The sequence below is a fragment of the Ambystoma mexicanum genome, unplaced genomic scaffold (genome assembly GCF_040938575.1).
Source record: "Ambystoma mexicanum isolate Mex_15411 unplaced genomic scaffold, UKY_AmexF1_1 Mex_scaf1, whole genome shotgun sequence".
In the NCBI taxonomy this organism is placed as follows: domain Eukaryota; kingdom Metazoa; phylum Chordata; class Amphibia; order Caudata; family Ambystomatidae; genus Ambystoma; species Ambystoma mexicanum.
In genome coordinates this window covers 2,409,623-2,426,835 of record NW_027182324.1, presented here as the reverse complement: position 1 = coordinate 2,426,835, position 17,213 = coordinate 2,409,623, and the positions used below count along the sequence as shown (strand labels likewise).

Sequence of the window (17,213 nt, the reverse complement as noted above, 5' to 3'; positions counted from 1 at the left end):
AAAAAGCAGACAGGCGCTGCTGAGATTCGAACTCAGGATCTCCTGTTTACTAGACAGGCGCTTTAACCAACTAAGCCACAGCACCTTTTTTGCATCTGGTCTCCTTTCCTTCCTCATGTAATCATTTAGAAGTGAAATCCACTTTTTTAAGGCTGGGCTTCTGTTGCAATATAACTTTTCAAAATGTTTTCCAATTGACTGAAACTCCATTGCACAAAACGAGCATGTCATTAATCGTCGATTTAGAGTGGACTGCATTGCCCAGTGTGTGCATTGAGGAGCACATGTTCGTCTTTACTGGGGAGTAAGTTTGCACTCATGAATGTGGCAAAACATTCAAATCCGTAAGTGGGTGAACATTAAAGTCCTAGATGCTGCAAATCTCTATATCTGGATACGGAATGACTGAAAAAAGTTATGTCTCCAGTGTCAAAATGTGTGTAATGCACTAGTAATTCATTTCCTTTATTGACCAGTGAGGTAGCCATGTATGGAGGTGCTGTAGAGTGAAAATCAAGTTTCAAATGGCAGTGATCCATCTGCCTGGATAGCTCAGTCGGTAGAGCATCAGACTTTTAATCTGAGGGTCCAGGGTTCAAGTCCCTGTTCAGGCGTACCTTTGCTTCTTTTACAAAAAATTAAGCAGGAAATATGAATTGCTCATTCTAATATGTGCTATTTCTGATGGCATCGCAACCTTGGGCAATATGACTCTAAGGTAGTGGAGTCCAGAGTTCTTGGATGCTTTGCCAACATATCAAGCCTGACTGTGCTTCTAAATAGCATGAAATAGCAATCTTTGTACAAAGTATTAATATTGGGGAGACAGATTGGTCGAAAAAAAGCAGACAGGCGCTGCTGAGATTCGAACTCAGGATCTCCTGTTTACTAGACAGGCGCTTTAACCAACTAAGCCACAGCACCTTTTTTGCATCTGGTCTCCTTTCCTTCCTCATGTAATCATTTAGAAGTGAAATCCACTTTTTTAAGGCTGGGCTTCTGTTGCAATATAACTTTTCAAAATGTTTTCCAATTGACTGAAACTCCATTGCACAAAACGAGCATGTCATTAATCGTCGATTTAGAGTGGACTGCATTGCCCAGTGTGTGCATTGAGGAGCACATGTTCGTCTTTACTGGGGAGCAAGTTTGCACTCATGAATGTGGCAAAACATTCAAATCCGTAAGTGGGTGAACATTAAAGTCCTAGATGCTGCAAATCTCTATATCTGGATACGGAATGACTGAAAAAAGTTATGTCTCCAGTGTCAAAATGTGTGTAATGCACTAGTAATTCATTTCCTTTATTGACCAGTGAGGTAGCCATGTATGGAGGTGCTGTAGAGTGAAAATCAAGTTTCAATTGGCAGTGATCCATCTGCCTGGATAGCTCAGTCGGTAGAGCATCAGACTTTTAATCTGAGGGTCCAGGGTTCAAGTCCCTGTTCAGGCGTACCTTTGCTTCTTTTACAAAAAATTAAGCAGGAAATATGAATTGCTCATTCTAATATGTGCTATTTCTGATGGCATCGCAACCTTGGGCAATATGACTCTAAGGTAGTGGAGTCCAGAGTTCTTGGATGCTTTGCCAACATATCAAGCCTGACTGTGCTTCTAAATAGCATGAAATAGCAATCTTTGTACAAAGTATTAATATTGGGGAGACAGATTGGTCGAAAAAAAGCAGACAGGCGCTGCTGAGATTCGAACTCAGGATCTCCTGTTTACTAGACAGGCGCTTTAACCAACTAAGCCACAGCACCTTTTTTGCATCTGGTCTCCTTTCCTTCCTCATGTAATCATTTAGAAGTGAAATCCACTTTTTTAAGGCTGGGCTTCTGTTGCAATATAACTTTTCAAAATGTTTTCCAATTGACTGAAACTCCATTGCACAAAACGAGCATGTCATTAATCGTCGATTTAGAGTGGACTGCATTGCCCAGTGTGTGCATTGAGGAGCACATGTTCGTCTTTACTGGGGAGCAAGTTTGCACTCATGAATGTGGCAAAACATTCAAATCCGTAAGTGGGTGAACATTAAAGTCCTAGATGCTGCAAATCTCTATATCTGGATACGGAATGACTGAAAAAAGTTATGTCTCCAGTGTCAAAATGTGTGTAATGCACTAGTAATTCATTTCCTTTATTGACCAGTGAGGTAGCCATGTATGGAGGTGCTGTAGAGTGAAAATCAAGTTTCAAACGGGCAGTGATCCCTGTGCCTGGATAGCTCAGTCGGTAGAGCATCAGACTTTTAATCTGAGGGTCCAGGGTTCAAGTCCCTGTTCAGGCGTATCTTTGCTTCTTTTACAAAAAATTAAGCAGGAAATATGAATTGCTCATTCTAATATGTGCTATTTCTGATGGCATCGCAACCTTGGGCAATATGACTCTAAGGTAGTGGAGTCCAGAGTTCTTGGATGCTTTGCCAACATTTCAAGCCTCACTGTGCTTCTAAATAGCATGAAACAGCAATCTTTGTACAAAGTTTTAATATTGGGGAGACAGATTGGTCGAAAAAAAAGCAGACAGGCGCTGCTGAGATTCAAACTCAGGATCTCCTGTTTACTAGACAGGCGCTTTAACCAACTAAGCCACAGCACCTTTTTTGCATCTGGTCTCCTTTCCTTCCTCATGTAATCATTTAGAAGTGAAATCCACTTTTTTAAGGCTGGGCTTCTGTTGCAATATAACTTTTCAAAATGTTTTCCAATTGACTGAAACTCCATTGCACAAAACGAGCATGTCATTAATCGTCGATTTAGAGTGGACTGCATTGCCCAGTGTGTGCATTGAGGAGCACATGTTCGTCTTTACTGGGGAGCAAGTTTGCACTCATGAATGTGGCAAAACATTCAAATCCGTAAGTGGGTGAACATTAAAGTCCTAGATGCTGCAAATCTCTATATCTGGATACGGAATGACTGAAAAAAGTTATGTCTCCAGTGTCAAAATGTGTGTAATGCACTAGTAATTCATTTTCTTTATTGACCAGTGAGGTAGCCATGTATGGAGGTGCTGTAGAGTGAAAATCAAGTTTCAAATGGGCAGTGATCCCTGTGCCTGGATAGCTCAGTCGGTAGAGCATCAGACTTTTAATCTGAGGGTCCAGGGTTCAAGTCCCTGTTCAGGCGTATCTTTGCTTCTTTTACAAAAAATTTAGCAGGAAATATGAATTGCTCATTCTAATATGTGCTATTTCTGATGGCATCGCAACCTTGGGCAATATGACTCTAAGGTAGTGGAGTCCAGAATTCTTGGATGCTTTGCCAACATTTCAAGCCTGACTGTGCTTCTAAATAGCATGAAATAACAATCTTTGTACAAAGTTTTAATATTGTGGAGACAGATTGGTCGAAAAAAAAGCAGACAGGCGCTGCTGAGATTCGAACTCAGGATCTCCTGTTTACTAGACAGGCGCTTTAACCAACTAAGCCACAGCACCTCTTTTGCATCTGATCTCCTTTCCTTCCTCATGTAATCATTTAGAAGTGAAATCCACTTTTTTTAAGGCTGGGCTACTGTTGCAATATAACTTTACAAAATGTTTTCCAATTGACTGAAACTCCATTGCACAAAACGAGCATGTCATTAATCGTTGATTTAGAGTGGACTGCATTGCCCAGTGTGTGTATTGAGGAGCACATGTTCGCCTTTACTGGGGAGCAATTTTGCACTCATGAATGTGGCAAAACATTCAAATCCGTAAGTGGGTGAACATTAAAGTCCTAGATGCTGCAAATCTCTATATCTGGATACGGAATGACTGAAAAAAGTTATGTCTCCAGTGTCAAAATGTGTGTAATGCACTAGTAATTCATTTCCTTTATTGACCAGTGAGGTAGCCATGTATGGAGGTGCTGTAGAGTGAAAATCAAGTTTCAAATGGGCAGTGATCCCTGTGCCTGGATAGCTCAGTCGGTAGAGCATCAGACTTTTAATCTGAGGGTCCAGGGTTCAAGTCCCTGTTCAGGCGTATCTTTGCTTCTTTTACAAAAAATTTAGCAGGAAATATGAATTGCTCATTCTAATATGTGCTATTTCTGATGGCATCGCAACCTTGGGCAATATGACTCTAAGGTAGTGGAGTCCAGAATTCTTGGATGCTTTGCCAACATTTCAAGCCTGACTGTGCTTCTAAATAGCATGAAATAACAATCTTTGTACAAAGTTTTAATATTGGGGAGACAGATTGGTCGAAAAAAAAGCAGACAGGCGCTGCTGAGATTCGAACTCAGGATCTCCTGTTTACTAGACAGGCGCTTTAACCAACTAAGCCACAGCACCTCTTTTGCATCTGATCTCCTTTCCTTCCTCATGTAATCATTTAGAAGTGAAATCCACTTTTTTTAAGGCTGGGCTTCTGTTGCAATATAACTTTACAAAATGTTTTCCAATTGACTGAAACTCCATTGCACAAAACGAGCATGTCATTAATCGTTGATTTAGAGTGGACTGCATTGCCCAGTGTGTGCATTGAGGAGCACATGTTCGTCTTTACTGGGGAGCAAGTTTGCACTCATTAATGTGGCAAAACATTCAAATCCGTAAGTGGGTGAACATTAAAGTCCTAGATGCTTCAAATCTCTATATCTGGATACGGAATGACTGAAAAAAGTTATGTCTCCAGTGTCAAAATGTGTGTAATGCACTAGTAATTCATTTCCTTTATTGACCAGTCAGGTAGCCATGTATGGAGGTGCTGTAGAGTGAAAATCAAGTTTCAAATGGGCAGTGATCCCTGTGCCTGGATAGCTCAGTCGGTAGAGCATCAGACTTTTAATCTGAGGGTCCAGGGTTCAAGTCCCTGTTCAGGCGTATCTTTGCTTCTTTTACAAAAAATTTAGCAGGAAATATGAATTGCTCATTCTAATATGTGCTATTTCTGATGGCATCGCAACCTTGGGCAATATGACTCTAAGGTAGTGGAGTCCAGAATTCTTGGATGCTTTGCCAACATTTCAAGCCTGACTGTGCTTCTAAATAGCATGAAATAACAATCTTTGTACAAAGTTTTAATATTGGGGAGACAGATTGGTCAAAAAAAAAGCAGACAGGCGCTGCTGAGATTCGAACTCAGGATCTCCTGTTTACTAGACAGGCGCTTTAACCAACTAAGCCACAGCACCTCTTTTGCATCTGATCTCCTTTCCTTCCTCATGTAATCATTTAGAAGTGAAATCCACTTTTTTTAAGGCTGGGCTTCTGTTGCAATATAACTTTACAAAATGTTTTCCAATTGACTGAAACTCCATTGCACAAAACGAGCATGTCATTAATCGTTGATTTAGAGTGGACTGCATTGCCCAGTGTGTGTATTGAGGAGCACATGTTCGCCTTTACTGGGGAGCAATTTTGCACTCATGAATGTGGCAAAACATTCAAATCCGTAAGTGGGTGAACATTAAAGTCCTAGATGCTGCAAATCTCTATATCTGGATACGGAATGACTGAAAAAAGTTATGTCTCCAGTGTCAAAATGTGTGTAATGCACTAGTAATTCATTTCCTTTATTGACCAGTGATGTAGCCATGTATGGAGGTGCTGTCGAGTGAAAATCAAGTTTCAAATGGGCAGTGATCCCTGTGCCTGGATAGCTCAGTCGGTAGAGCATCAGACTTTTAATCTGAGGGTCCAGGGTTCAAGTCCCTGTTCAGGCGTACCTTTGCTTCTTTTACAAAAAATTAAGCAGGAAATATGAATTGCTCATTCTAATATGTGCTATTTCTGATGGCATCGCAACCTTGGGCAATATGACTCTAAGGTAGTGGAGTCCAGAGTTCTTGGATGCTTTGCCAACATTTCAAGCCTGACTGTGCTTCTAAATAGCATGAAATAGCAGTCTTTGTACAAAGTTTTAATATTGGGGAGACAGATTGGTCGAAAAAAAAGCAGACAGGCGCTGCTGAGATTCGAACTCAGGATCTCCTGTTTACTAGACAGGCGCTTTAACCAACTAAGCCACAGCACCTTTTTTGCATCTGGTCTCCTTTCCTTCCTCATGTAATCATTTAGAAGTGAAATCCACTTTTTTAAGGCTGGGCTTCTGTTGCAATATAACTTTTCAAAATGTTTTCCAATTGACTGAAACTCCATTGCACAAAACGAGCATGTCATTAATCGTCGATTTAGAGTGGACTGCATTGCCCAGTGTGTGCATTGAGGAGCACATGTTCGTCTTTACTGGGGAGTAAGTTTGCACTCATGAATGTGGCAAAACATTCAAATCCGTAAGTGGGTGAACATTAAAGTCCTAGATGCTGCAAATCTCTATATCTGGATACGGAATGACTGAAAAAAGTTATGTCTCCAGTGTCAAAATGTGTGTAATGCACTAGTAATTCATTTCCTTTATTGACCAGTGAGGTAGCCATGTATGGAGGTGCTGTAGAGTGAAAATCAAGTTTCAAACGGGCAGTGATCCCTGTGCCTGGATAGCTCAGTCGGTAGAGCATCAGACTTTTAATCTGAGGGTCCAGGGTTCAAGTCCCTGTTCAGGCGTATCTTTGCTTCTTTTACAAAAAATTAAGCAGGAAATATGAATTGCTCATTCTAATATGTGCTATTTCTGATGGCATCGCAACCTTGGGCAATATGACTCTAAGGTAGTGGAGTCCAGAGTTCTTGGATGCTTTGCCAACATTTCAAGCCTCACTGTGCTTCTAAATAGCATGAAACAGCAATCTTTGTACAAAGTTTTAATATTGGGGAGACAGATTGGTCGAAAAAAAAGCAGACTGGCGCTGCTGAGATTCAAACTCAGGATCTCCTGTTTACTAGACAGGCGCTTTAACCAACTAAGCCACAGCACCTTTTTTGCATCTGGTCTCCTTTCCTTCCTCATGTAATCATTTAGAAGTGAAATCCACTTTTTTAAGGCTGGGCTTCTGTTGCAATATAACTTTTCAAAATGTTTTCCAATTGACTGAAACTCCATTGCACAAAACGAGCATGTCATTAATCGTCGATTTAGAGTGGACTGCATTGCCCAGTGTGTGCATTGAGGAGCACATGTTCGTCTTTACTGGGGAGCAAGTTTGCACTCATGAATGTGGCAAAACATTCAAATCCGTAAGTGGGTGAACATTAAAGTCCTAGATGCTGCAAATCTCTATATCTGGATACGGAATGACTGAAAAAAGTTATGTCTCCAGTGTCAAAATGTGTGTAATGCACTAGTAATTCATTTCCTTTATTGACCAGTGAGGTAGCCATGTATGGAGGTGCTGTAGAGTGAAAATCAAGTTTCAAATGGGCAGTGATCCCTGTGCCTGGATAGCTCAGTCGGTAGAGCATCAGACTTTTAATCTGAGGGTCCAGGGTTCAAGTCCCTGTTCAGGCGTATCTTTGCTTCTTTTACAAAAAATTTAGCAGGAAATATGAATTGCTCATTCTAATATGTGCTATTTCTGATGGCATCGCAACCTTGGGCAATATGACTCTAAGGTAGTGGAGTCCAGAATTCTTGGATGCTTTGCCAACATTTCAAGCCTGACTGTGCTTCTAAATAGCATGAAATAACAATCTTTGTACAAAGTTTTAATATTGGGGAGACAGATTGGTCGAAAAAAAAGCAGACAGGCGCTGCTGAGATTCGAACTCAGGATCTCCTGTTTACTAGACAGGCGCTTTAACCAACTAAGCCACAGCACCTTTTTTGCATCTGGTCTCCTTTCCTTCCTCATGTAATCATTTAGAAGTGAAATCCACTTTTTTAAGGCTGGGCTTCTGTTGCAATATAACTTTTCAAAATGTTTTCCAATTGACTGAAACTCCATTGCACAAAACGAGCATGTCATTAATCGTCGATTTAGAGTGGACTGCATTGCCCAGTGTGTGCATTGAGGAGCACATGTTCGTCTTTACTGGGGAGCAAGTTTGCACTCATTAATGTGGCAAAACATTCAAATCCGTAAGTGGGTGAACATTAAAGTCCTAGATGCTGCAAATCTCTATATCTGGATACGGAATGACTGAAAAAAGTTATGTCTCCAGTGTCAAAATGTGTGTAATGCACTAGTAATTCATTTCCTTTATTGACCAGTGAGGTAGCCATGTATGGAGGTGCTGTAGAGTGAAAATCAAGTTTCAAATGGGCAGTGATCCCTGTGCCTGGATAGCTCAGTCGGTAGAGCATCAGACTTTTAATCTGAGGGTCCAGGGTTCAAGTCCCTGTTCAGGCGTATCTTTGCTTCTTTTACAAAAAATTTAGCAGGAAATATGAATTGCTCATTCTAATATGTGCTATTTCTGATGGCATCGCAACCTTGGGCAATATGACTCTAAGGTAGTGGAGTCCAGAATTCTTGGATGCTTTGCCAACATTTCAAGCCTGACTGTGCTTCTAAATAGCATGAAATAACAATCTTTGTACAAAGTTTTAATATTGGGGAGACAGATTGGTCGAAAAAAAAGCAGACAGGCGCTGCTTAGATTCGAACTCAGGATCTCCTGTTTACTAGACAGGCGCTTTAACCAACTAAGCCACAGCACCTCTTTTGCATCTGATCTCCTTTCCTTCCTCATGTAATCATTTAGAAGTGAAATCCACTTTTTTTAAGGCTGGGCTTCTGTTGCAATATAACTTTACAAAATGTTTTCCAATTGACTGAAACTCCATTGCACAAAACGAGCATGTCATTAATCGTTGATTTAGAGTGGACTGCATTGCCCAGTGTGTGTATTGAGGAGCACATGTTCGCCTTTACTGGGGAGCAATTTTGCACTCATGAATGTGGCAAAACATTCAAATCCGTAAGTGGGTGAACATTAAAGTCCTAGATGCTGCAAATCTCTATATCTGGATACGGAATGACTGAAAAAAGTTATGTCTCCAGTGTCAAAATGTGTGTAATGCACTAGTAATTCATTTCCTTTATTGACCAGTGAGGTAGCCATGTATGGAGGTGCTGTAGAGTGAAAATCAAGTTTCAAATGGGCAGTGATCCCTGTGCCTGGATAGCTCAGTCGGTAGAGCATCAGACTTTTAATCTGAGGGTCCAGGGTTCAAGTCCCTGTTCAGGCGTATCTTTGCTTCTTTTACAAAAAATTTAGCAGGAAATATGAATTGCTCATTCTAATATGTGCTATTTCTGATGGCATCGCAACCTTGGGCAATATGACTCTAAGGTAGTGGAGTCCAGAATTCTTGGATGCTTTGCCAACATTTCAAGCCTGACTGTGCTTCTAAATAGCATGAAATAACAATCTTTGTACAAAGTTTTAATATTGGGGAGACAGATTGGTCGAAAAAAAAGCAGACAGGCGCTGCTGAGATTCAAACTCAGGATCTCCTGTTTACTAGACAGGCGCTTTAACCAACTAAGCCACAGCACCTTTTTTGCATCTGGTCTCCTTTCCTTCCTCATGTAATCATTTAGAAGTGAAATCCACTTTTTTAAGGCTGGGCTTCTGTTGCAATATAACTTTTCAAAATGTTTTCCAATTGACTGAAACTCCATTGCACAAAACGAGCATGTCATTAATCGTCGATTTAGAGTGGACTGCATTGCCCAGTGTGTGCATTGAGGAGCACATGTTCGTCTTTACTGGGGAGCAAGTTTACACTCATGAATGTGGCAAAACATTCAAATCCGTAAGTGGGTGAACATTAAAGTCCTAGATGCTGCAAATCTCTATATCTGGATACGGAATGACTGAAAAAAGTTATGTCTCCAGTGTCAAAATGTGTGTAATGCACTAGTAATTCATTTCCTTTATTGACCAGTGAGGTAGCCATGTATGGAGGTGCTGTAGAGTGAAAATCAAGTTTCAAATGGGCAGTGATCCCTGTGCCTGGATAGCTCAGTCGGTAGAGCATCAGACTTTTAATCTGAGGGTCCAGGGTTCAAGTCCCTGTTCAGGCGTATCTTTGCTTCTTTTACAAAAAATTTAGCAGGAAATATGAATTGCTCATTCTAATATGTGCTATTTCTGATGGCATCGCAACCTTGGGCAATATGACTCTAAGGTAGTGGAGTCCAGAATTCTTGGATGCTTTGCCAACATTTCAAGCCTGACTGTGCTTCTAAATAGCATGAAATAACAATCTTTGTACAAAGTTTTAATATTGGGGAGACAGATTGGTCGAAAAAAAAGCAGACAGGCGCTGCTGAGATTCGAACTCAGGATCTCCTGTTTACTAGACAGGCGCTTTAACCAACTAAGCCACAGCACCTTTTTTGCATCTGGTCTCCTTTCCTTCCTCATGTAATCATTTAGAAGTGAAATCCACTTTTTTAAGGCTGGGCTTCTGTTGCAATATAACTTTTCAAAATGTTTTCCAATTGACTGAAACTCCATTGCACAAAACGAGCATGTCATTAATCGTCGATTTAGAGTGGACTGCATTGCCCAGTGTGTGCATTGAGGAGCACATGTTCGTCTTTACTGGGGAGCAAGTTTGCACGCATTAATGTGGCAAAACATTCAAATCCGTAAGTGGGTGAACATTAAAGTCCTAGATGCTGCAAATCTCTATATCTGGATACGGAATGACTGAAAAAAGTTATGTCTCCAGTGTCAAAATGTGTGTAATGCACTAGTAATTCATTTCCTTTATTGACCAGTCAGGTAGCCATGTATGGAGGTGCTGTAGAGTGAAAATCAAGTTTCAAATGGGCAGTGATCCCTGTGCCTGGATAGCTCAGTTGTAGAGCATCAGATTTTTAATCTGAGGGTCCAGGGTTCAAGTCCCTGTTCAGGCGTATCTTTGCTTCTTTTACAAAAAATTTAGCAGGAAATATGAATTGCTCATTCTAATATGTGCTATTTCTGATGGCATCGCAACCTTGGGCAATATGACTCTAAGGTAGTGGAGTCCAGAATTCTTGGATGCTTTGCCAACATTTCAAGCCTGACTGTGCTTCTAAATAGCATGAAATAACAATCTTTGTACAAAGTTTTAATATTGGGGAGACAGATTGGTCGAAAAAAAAGCAGACAGGCGCTGCTGAGATTCGAACTCAGGATCTCCTGTTTACTAGACAGGCGCTTTAACCAACTAAGCCACAGCACCTCTTTTGCATCTGATCTCCTTTCCTTCCTCATGTAATCATTTAGAAGTGAAATCCACTTTTTTTAAGGCTGGGCTTCTGTTGCAATATAACTTTACAAAATGTTTTCCAATTGACTGAAACTCCATTGCACAAAACGAGCATGTCATTAATCGTTGATTTAGAGTGGACTGCATTGCCCAGTGTGTGCATTGAGGAGCACATGTTCGCCTTTACTGGGGAGCAATTTTGCACTCATGAATGTGGCAAAACATTCAAATCCGTAAGTGGGTGAACATTAAAGTCCTAGATGCTGCAAATCTCTATATCTGGATACGGAATGACTGAAAAAAGTTATGTCTCCAGTGTCAAAATGTGTGTAATGCACTAGTAATTCATTTCCTTTATTGACCAGTGAGGTAGCCATGTATGGAGGTGCTGTAGAGTGAAAATCAAGTTTCAAATGGGCAGTGATCCCTGTGCCTGGATAGCTCAGTCGGTAGAGCATCAGACTTTTAATCTGAGGGTCCAGGGTTCAAGTCCCTGTTCAGGCGTATCTTTGCTTCTTTTACAAAAAATTTAGCAGGAAATATGAATTGCTCATTCTAATATGTGCTATTTCTGATGGCATCGCAACCTTGGGCAATATGACTCTAAGGTAGTGGAGTCCAGAATTCTTGGATGCTTTGCCAACATTTCAAGCCTGACTGTGCTTCTAAATAGCATGAAATAACAATCTTTGTACAAAGTTTTAATATTGGGGAGACAGATTGGTCGAAAAAAAAGCAGACAGGCGCTGCTGAGATTCGAACTCAGGATCTCCTGTTTACTAGACAGGCGCTTTAACCAACTAAGCCACAGCACCTCTTTTGCATCTGATCTCCTTTCCTTCCTCATGTAATCATTTAGAAGTGAAATCCACTTTTTTTAAGGCTGGGCTTCTGTTGCAATATAACTTTACAAAATGTTTTCCAATTGACTGAAACTCCATTGCACAAAACGAGCATGTCATTAATCGTTGATTTAGAGTGGACTGCATTGCCCAGTGTGTGTATTGAGGAGCACATGTTCGCCTTTACTGGGGAGCAATTTTGCACTCATGAATGTGGCAAAACATTCAAATCCGTAAGTGGGTGAACATTAAAGTCCTAGATGCTGCAAATCTCTATATCTGGATACGGAATGACTGAAAAAAGTTATGTCTCCAGTGTCAAAATGTGTGTAATGCACTAGTAATTCATTTCCTTTATTGACCAGTGAGGTAGCCATGTATGGAGGTGCTGTAGAGTGAAAATCAAGTTTCAAATGGGCAGTGATCCCTGTGCCTGGATAGCTCAGTCGGTAGAGCATCAGACTTTTAATCTGAGGGTCCAGGGTTCAAGTCCCTGTTCAGGCGTACCTTTGCTTCTTTTACAAAAAATTAAGCAGGAAATATGAATTGCTCATTCTAATATGTGCTATTTCTGATGGCATCGCAACCTTGGGCAATATGACTCTAAGGTAGTGGAGTCCAGAGTTCTTGGATGCTTTGCCAACATTTCAAGCCTGACTGTGCTTCTAAATAGCATGAAATAGCAGTCTTTGTACAAAGTTTTAATATTGGGGAGACAGATTGGTCGAAAAAAAAGCAGACAGGCGCTGCTGAGATTCGAACTCAGGATCTCCTGTTTACTAGACAGGCGCTTTAACCAACTAAGCCACAGCACCTTTTTTGCATCTGGTCTCCTTTCCTTCCTCATGTAATCATTTAGAAGTGAAATCCACTTTTTTAAGGCTGGGCTTCTGTTGCAATATAACTTTTCAAAATGTTTTCCAATTGACTGAAACTCCATTGCACAAAACGAGCATGTCATTAATCGTCGATTTAGAGTGGACTGCATTGCCCAGTGTGTGCATTGAGGAGCACATGTTCGTCTTTACTGGGGAGTAAGTTTGCACTCATGAATGTGGCAAAACATTCAAATCCGTAAGTGGGTGAACATTAAAGTCCTAGATGCTGCAAATCTCTATATCTGGATACGGAATGACTGAAAAAAGTTATGTCTCCAGTGTCAAAATGTGTGTAATGCACTAGTAATTCATTTCCTTTATTGACCAGTGAGGTAGCCATGTATGGAGGTGCTGTAGAGTGAAAATCAAGTTTCAATTGGCAGTGATCCATCTGCCTGGATAGCTCAGTCGGTAGAGCATCAGACTTTTAATCTGAGGGTCCAGGGTTCAAGTCCCTGTTCAGGCGTACCTTTGCTTCTTTTACAAAAAATTAAGCAGGAAATATGAATTGCTCATTCTAATATGTGCTATTTCTGATGGCATCGCAACCTTGGGCAATATGACTCTAAGGTAGTGGAGTCCAGAGTTCTTGGATGCTTTGCCAACATATCAAGCCTGACTGTGCTTCTAAATAGCATGAAATAGCAATCTTTGTACAAAGTATTAATATTGGGGAGACAGATTGGTCGAAAAAAAGCAGACAGGCGCTGCTGAGATTCGAACTCAGGATCTCCTGTTTACTAGACAGGCGCTTTAACCAACTAAGCCACAGCACCTTTTTTGCATCTGGTCTCCTTTCCTTCCTCATGTAATCATTTAGAAGTGAAATCCACTTTTTTAAGGCTGGGCTTCTGTTGCAATATAACTTTTCAAAATGTTTTCCAATTGACTGAAACTCCATTGCACAAAACGAGCATGTCATTAATCGTCGATTTAGAGTGGACTGCATTGCCCAGTGTGTGCATTGAGGAGCACATGTTCGTCTTTACTGGGGAGCAAGTTTGCACTCATGAATGTGGCAAAACATTCAAATCCGTAAGTGGGTGAACATTAAAGTCCTAGATGCTGCAAATCTCTATATCTGGATACGGAATGACTGAAAAAAGTTATGTCTCCAGTGTCAAAATGTGTGTAATGCACTAGTAATTCATTTCCTTTATTGACCAGTGAGGTAGCCATGTATGGAGGTGCTGTAGAGTGAAAATCAAGTTTCAAACGGGCAGTGATCCCTGTGCCTGGATAGCTCAGTCGGTAGAGCATCAGACTTTTAATCTGAGGGTCCAGGGTTCAAGTCCCTGTTCAGGCGTATCTTTGCTTCTTTTACAAAAAATTAAGCAGGAAATATGAATTGCTCATTCTAATATGTGCTATTTCTGATGGCATCGCAACCTTGGGCAATATGACTCTAAGGTAGTGGAGTCCAGAGTTCTTGGATGCTTTGCCAACATTTCAAGCCTCACTGTGCTTCTAAATAGCATGAAACAGCAATCTTTGTACAAAGTTTTAATATTGGGGAGACAGATTGGTCGAAAAAAAAGCAGACAGGCGCTGCTGAGATTCAAACTCAGGATCTCCTGTTTACTAGACAGGCGCTTTAACCAACTAAGCCACAGCACCTTTTTTGCATCTGGTCTCCTTTCCTTCCTCATGTAATCATTTAGAAGTGAAATCCACTTTTTTAAGGCTGGGCTTCTGTTGCAATATAACTTTTCAAAATGTTTTCCAATTGACTGAAACTCCATTGCACAAAACGAGCATGTCATTAATCGTCGATTTAGAGTGGACTGCATTGCCCAGTGTGTGCATTGAGGAGCACATGTTCGTCTTTACTGGGGAGCAAGTTTGCACTCATGAATGTGGCAAAACATTCAAATCCGTAAGTGGGTGAACATTAAAGTCCTAGATGCTGCAAATCTCTATATCTGGATACGGAATGACTGAAAAAAGTTATGTCTCCAGTGTCAAAATGTGTGTAATGCACTAGTAATTCATTTTCTTTATTGACCAGTGAGGTAGCCATGTATGGAGGTGCTGTAGAGTGAAAATCAAGTTTCAAATGGGCAGTGATCCCTGTGCCTGGATAGCTCAGTCGGTAGAGCATCAGACTTTTAATCTGAGGGTCCAGGGTTCAAGTCCCTGTTCAGGCGTATCTTTGCTTCTTTTACAAAAAATTTAGCAGGAAATATGAATTGCTCATTCTAATATGTGCTATTTCTGATGGCATCGCAACCTTGGGCAATATGACTCTAAGGTAGTGGAGTCCAGAATTCTTGGATGCTTTGCCAACATTTCAAGCCTGACTGTGCTTCTAAATAGCATGAAATAACAATCTTTGTACAAAGTTTTAATATTGGGGAGACAGATTGGTCGAAAAAAAAGCAGACAGGCGCTGCTGAGATTCGAACTCAGGATCTCCTGTTTACTAGACAGGCGCTTTAACCAACTAAGCCACAGCACCTCTTTTGCATCTGATCTCCTTTCCTTCCTCATGTAATCATTTAGAAGTGAAATCCACTTTTTTTAAGGCTGGGCTACTGTTGCAATATAACTTTACAAAATGTTTTCCAATTGACTGAAACTCCATTGCACAAAACGAGCATGTCATTAATCGTTGATTTAGAGTGGACTGCATTGCCCAGTGTGTGTATTGAGGAGCACATGTTCGCCTTTACTGGGGAGCAATTTTGCACTCATGAATGTGGCAAAACATTCAAATCCGTAAGTGGGTGAACATTAAAGTCCTAGATGCTGCAAATCTCTATATCTGGATACGGAATGACTGAAAAAAGTTATGTCTCCAGTGTCAAAATGTGTGTAATGCACTAGTAATTCATTTCCTTTATTGACCAGTGAGGTAGCCATGTATGGAGGTGCTGTAGAGTGAAAATCAAGTTTCAAATGGGCAGTGATCCCTGTGCCTGGATAGCTCAGTCGGTAGAGCATCAGACTTTTAATCTGAGGGTCCAGGGTTCAAGTCCCTGTTCAGGCGTATCTTTGCTTCTTTTACAAAAAATTTAGCAGGAAATATGAATTGCTCATTCTAATATGTGCTATTTCTGATGGCATCGCAACCTTGGGCAATATGACTCTAAGGTAGTGGAGTCCAGAATTCTTGGATGCTTTGCCAACATTTCAAGCCTGACTGTGCTTCTAAATAGCATGAAATAACAATCTTTGTACAAAGTTTTAATATTGGGGAGACAGATTGGTCGAAAAAAAAGCAGACAGGCGCTGCTGAGATTCGAACTCAGGATCTCCTGTTTACTAGACAGGCGCTTTAACCAACTAAGCCACAGCACCTCTTTTGCATCTGATCTCCTTTCCTTCCTCATGTAATCATTTAGAAGTGAAATCCACTTTTTTTAAGGCTGGGCTTCTGTTGCAATATAACTTTACAAAATGTTTTCCAATTGACTGAAACTCCATTGCACAAAACGAGCATGTCATTAATCGTTGATTTAGAGTGGACTGCATTGCCCAGTGTGTGCATTGAGGAGCACATGTTCGTCTTTACTGGGGAGCAAGTTTGCACTCATTAATGTGGCAAAACATTCAAATCCGTAAGTGGGTGAACATTAAAGTCCTAGATGCTTCAAATCTCTATATCTGGATACGGAATGACTGAAAAAAGTTATGTCTCCAGTGTCAAAATGTGTGTAATGCACTAGTAATTCATTTCCTTTATTGACCAGTCAGGTAGCCATGTATGGAGGTGCTGTAGAGTGAAAATCAAGTTTCAAATGGGCAGTGATCCCTGTGCCTGGATAGCTCAGTTGTAGAGCATCAGACTTTTAATCTGAGGGTCCAGGGTTCAAGTCCCTGTTCAGGCGTATCTTTGCTTCTTTTACAAAAAATTTAGCAGGAAATATGAATTGCTCATTCTAATATGTGCTATTTCTGATGGCATCGCAACCTTGGGCAATATGACTCTAAGGTAGTGGAGTCCAGAATTCTTGGATGCTTTGCCAACATTTCAAGCCTGACTGTGCTTCTAAATAGCATGAAATAACAATCTTTGTACAAAGTTTTAATATTGGGGAGACAGATTGGTCGAAAAAAAAGCAGACAGGCGCTGCTGAGATTCGAACTCAGGATCTCCTGTTTACTAGACAGGCGCTTTAACCAACTAAGCCACAGCACCTCTTTTGCATCTGATCTCCTTTCCTTCCTCATGTAATCATTTAGAAGTGAAATCCACTTTTTTTAAGGCTGGGCTTCTGTTGCAATATAACTTTACAAAATGTTTTCCAATTGACTGAAACTCCATTGCACAAAACGAGCATGTCATTAATCGTTGATTTAGAGTGGACTGCATTGCCCAGTGTGTGCATTGAGGAGCACATGTTCGCCTTTACTGGGGAGCAATTTTGCACTCATGAATGTGGCAAAACATTCAAATCCGTAAGTGGGTGAACATTAAAGTCCTAGATGCTGCAAATCTCTATATCT

General features: G+C 40.7%; 16 non-coding genes across 16 annotated transcripts; all 16 read right to left on the bottom strand.

The window, feature by feature from the left end:
* Positions 1-11: 11 nt before the first annotated feature.
* TRNAT-AGU (transfer RNA threonine (anticodon AGU)) lies at positions 12-85 on the bottom strand. Its single transcript has one exon. It is a non-coding gene; the product is annotated as a tRNA-Thr (tRNA).
* Positions 86-850: 765 nt separating this feature from the next.
* TRNAT-AGU (transfer RNA threonine (anticodon AGU)) lies at positions 851-924 on the bottom strand. Its single transcript has one exon. It is a non-coding gene; the product is annotated as a tRNA-Thr (tRNA).
* Positions 925-1,689: 765 nt separating this feature from the next.
* TRNAT-AGU (transfer RNA threonine (anticodon AGU)) lies at positions 1,690-1,763 on the bottom strand. Its single transcript has one exon. It is a non-coding gene; the product is annotated as a tRNA-Thr (tRNA).
* Positions 1,764-3,371: 1,608 nt separating this feature from the next.
* On the bottom strand, positions 3,372-3,445 carry TRNAT-AGU (transfer RNA threonine (anticodon AGU)). Its single transcript has one exon. It is a non-coding gene; the product is annotated as a tRNA-Thr (tRNA).
* A 768-nt stretch (positions 3,446-4,213) lies between these two features.
* On the bottom strand, positions 4,214-4,287 carry TRNAT-AGU (transfer RNA threonine (anticodon AGU)). The gene has a single exon. It is a non-coding gene; the product is annotated as a tRNA-Thr (tRNA).
* Positions 4,288-5,055: 768 nt separating this feature from the next.
* Positions 5,056-5,129, bottom strand: TRNAT-AGU (transfer RNA threonine (anticodon AGU)). Its single transcript has one exon. It is a non-coding gene; the product is annotated as a tRNA-Thr (tRNA).
* A 768-nt stretch (positions 5,130-5,897) lies between these two features.
* Positions 5,898-5,971, bottom strand: TRNAT-AGU (transfer RNA threonine (anticodon AGU)). Its single transcript has one exon. It is a non-coding gene; the product is annotated as a tRNA-Thr (tRNA).
* Positions 5,972-7,579: 1,608 nt separating this feature from the next.
* On the bottom strand, positions 7,580-7,653 carry TRNAT-AGU (transfer RNA threonine (anticodon AGU)). The gene has a single exon. It is a non-coding gene; the product is annotated as a tRNA-Thr (tRNA).
* A 2,450-nt stretch (positions 7,654-10,103) lies between these two features.
* Positions 10,104-10,177, bottom strand: TRNAT-AGU (transfer RNA threonine (anticodon AGU)). Its single transcript has one exon. It is a non-coding gene; the product is annotated as a tRNA-Thr (tRNA).
* Positions 10,178-10,943: 766 nt separating this feature from the next.
* On the bottom strand, positions 10,944-11,017 carry TRNAT-AGU (transfer RNA threonine (anticodon AGU)). The gene has a single exon. It is a non-coding gene; the product is annotated as a tRNA-Thr (tRNA).
* Positions 11,018-11,785: 768 nt separating this feature from the next.
* TRNAT-AGU (transfer RNA threonine (anticodon AGU)) lies at positions 11,786-11,859 on the bottom strand. Its single transcript has one exon. It is a non-coding gene; the product is annotated as a tRNA-Thr (tRNA).
* Positions 11,860-12,627: 768 nt separating this feature from the next.
* Positions 12,628-12,701, bottom strand: TRNAT-AGU (transfer RNA threonine (anticodon AGU)). Its single transcript has one exon. It is a non-coding gene; the product is annotated as a tRNA-Thr (tRNA).
* A 765-nt stretch (positions 12,702-13,466) lies between these two features.
* On the bottom strand, positions 13,467-13,540 carry TRNAT-AGU (transfer RNA threonine (anticodon AGU)). Its single transcript has one exon. It is a non-coding gene; the product is annotated as a tRNA-Thr (tRNA).
* A 1,608-nt stretch (positions 13,541-15,148) lies between these two features.
* Positions 15,149-15,222, bottom strand: TRNAT-AGU (transfer RNA threonine (anticodon AGU)). Its single transcript has one exon. It is a non-coding gene; the product is annotated as a tRNA-Thr (tRNA).
* A 768-nt stretch (positions 15,223-15,990) lies between these two features.
* On the bottom strand, positions 15,991-16,064 carry TRNAT-AGU (transfer RNA threonine (anticodon AGU)). The gene has a single exon. It is a non-coding gene; the product is annotated as a tRNA-Thr (tRNA).
* Positions 16,065-16,831: 767 nt separating this feature from the next.
* Positions 16,832-16,905, bottom strand: TRNAT-AGU (transfer RNA threonine (anticodon AGU)). The gene has a single exon. It is a non-coding gene; the product is annotated as a tRNA-Thr (tRNA).
* Positions 16,906-17,213: the final 308 nt, after the last annotated feature.